At 30.0% G+C, this 2,575-nt stretch overlaps 1 long non-coding RNA gene across 1 annotated transcript; it reads left to right on the plus strand.

The window, feature by feature from the left end:
- Positions 1 to 1,093: 1,093 nt before the first annotated feature.
- LOC143620570 (uncharacterized) lies at positions 1,094 to 1,928 on the plus strand. Its single transcript, XR_013151358.1, has 3 exons — positions 1,094 to 1,270; positions 1,405 to 1,561; positions 1,640 to 1,928. It is a non-coding gene; the product is annotated as an uncharacterized LOC143620570 (long non-coding RNA).
- Positions 1,929 to 2,575: the final 647 nt, after the last annotated feature.

Raw genomic sequence — 2,575 nt, forward strand, 5'->3', positions numbered from 1 at the left:
CATTTTTGGGAGGATAACTTATTGGAAAAATACATTAATTTAATCCCTCCTAACTTCTCCTACTCCTTTCCTTTTCATCCTAAAAAAACTCAAGAACACCCATTTTTTAACTATCCTTAGTTTTCATTTTTTTCCCTCCTTTAAAAAAACTCAAGAACAGGGCGTAAGAGAACCATTTGAAAATTGAGAACTTTGAGAACTATTTTAAACCACTAAAAAAACCTCTAAAAATATATTTAAAAAAACATAAAACAAAAAATTTTAAAAAGTAAAAAAACCAAAATTCTTATAATTCATTCCGGTTTCTTAAAAAAAACAAAAAAAAAACTTCGTATTATACATATGTGTATAATTTCATTTAATCTCTAATTACGTAATGTACACATATGTACATTATCATATACCTTAAATAATACATATGTGTATAAAAAATTATGTATAAAATTTAAAAACTAAGTATTATACATATGTGTATAATTTTGTTAAATAGATTTTTTTTCAATTTTTTTTATTTATTTTTAACCGGGATGAAAAATAAAATTTTTTGGTTTTTTTACTTTTTTTTATTTTCAAGTTTTTTTTTGTTTTATATTTTTTTAATTTTTTTGTTAAAAAGAGTGTTTTTTTATTTAAAATGATTTTCAAAGTTCTTAATTTTGGTTTTTTTGTTTTATATATATCATCTCACTATATAATAATAAAAGAGAATAGGTTATGTCACGTGTCACTCCATCCTTCCATTTACTATTGTGTAAGCCCCAGGTTGAATTTACTATCGTGTTCATAGACGAGCTTGTTCACACCTCCCTTTCTTCCTCTTGGAGCTTTTCATGTGTAGGGTTGCTCCACATAACTACTTTTTCACCCCCATTTTCAAAATTCAGATTTTGAAACACAACTTTCTAAATCGTCATCTTGTTCATTGTTCATTCATAGGTCTTCATCTGAGATGAATCTCTAATTCTCTGATTCAAGCCCCCTCCTATAATTAGCCATCATGATGAAGATCAAAGGTACGTTACACTAAATCGATTTCTTATATTATAAATCGATTTCCTATCATTAGCCAATATTTGTTTATTATATATGATCCATCTAAAACACGTGTTGATATCTTTTGGGCATATCAAGACTTTATTTCTTGAGCTTTTCTCTTTGGTTGTGATAGCAAGTGCCGGTATTGTAACGAATTGAACTGACATCGATTGATGTAAGTTTTTTCTTTGACATGCAGACTTGTCAATTACTAATTTGCTACAGTTTTACTAAGGTAAGAATGTTACACAGTAGAACTTATTTTTCCCTCTTAAACCTATTCAAGATGATTGTTGGTGTAAAATGGAAAAAGTATTATGGTTACTACTCTTTTAATAATGATTTTGGAGTGCCTTTGATTTAAAACAGGTTGGTGGACAGTGAACACTCGGGTAGACTTTGCAGTCAGAAGCAAGTAGCCTAAAGATAAAGTCCAAATATATACTTGGATGTACAAGACATGAGCTAACTGGTCTGGTATGTTGCTTATGCAACAACGGCATTTTGTATGGATGAGGATGCGAAGGTAAATTCCACTAGCCTCCTATATTGGTGAAGATCCTCTCAAAACCCCAAATAATCTAATGCCTTTTTTTTCCAACAGGTAGCTGAAAGCAAGCCACCTGTAGTAAAAATATTTGGAACCAATTACTCTTCAAGGTCGATCTTTGTATGCTATTTGTTGTTGAAAGACTATTGTTATTATTTGGAAAACCCGGTCAGAGAGGAATATTTTTACAAACCTCTCCTCAAGTATCAGTTTGCTTATAAGAATCTTAGTCCAGTGGCAGTGAGCTAAGATATTGTATTTGCTGCTCTTTAAGCGGCAAAATGAGTTTGTTGGGCAATAAATTAATAGCTGCTAACTGATAACGTTTTGTACAACTATTATGGACCAGGACAGGTTACTAGCCTAATTCAAGTTTGTCTACAGGGTTTTTTAGATTTTTTGTTAGTGGATTTGACATTTATTTTGTTGTTTTGGGGCATGTATGATTAGACTATGTTTTGGCCGACTAAACGTTATGAATATGTATAAATTGTTAATGCTTGATGCTTATTTACATTATCTATAAGTTGTTACTTATTCATCTTATTTTGTTTGGTTGTTTGCTTTATGTTTTGTCAAGCCTACAAATAAATCTACTTGATAGAGGTGAAAAAAAATCGGTTTCGGGTCTTACCCAATACCCATTATACCCGGTACCCGGTTTGGAATTGATTATTCCTTGACATACCTACCCGGTTCTACCATTTATTTCAGATATCCATGTTTAGTTGTTTTTTTAAATTCGTAGATTATATATATTAATATGTTATAACAATAATTTTTTCAACCCGTGTGTCACACGGGCACATAAGCTAGTATATATATATATATATATATATATATATATAGGGAAAGGTTATCTTAAAAACAAGTAGTTTCCTAGGAAGACTAAGAATAAATCATAGCCATTGGATCATGTTAATCAATGGTTGAGATTTATAATTATCAAAAACCGTCATAGTTTTCTAGAATTACTCTTTTACTATTATA

This window comes from Bidens hawaiensis, unplaced genomic scaffold, assembly GCF_021521415.1.
Source record: "Bidens hawaiensis isolate Kalapana, Puna unplaced genomic scaffold, B.hawaiensis_p1.1 tig00002617_1, whole genome shotgun sequence".
NCBI lineage: Eukaryota > Viridiplantae > Streptophyta > Magnoliopsida > Asterales > Asteraceae > Bidens > Bidens hawaiensis.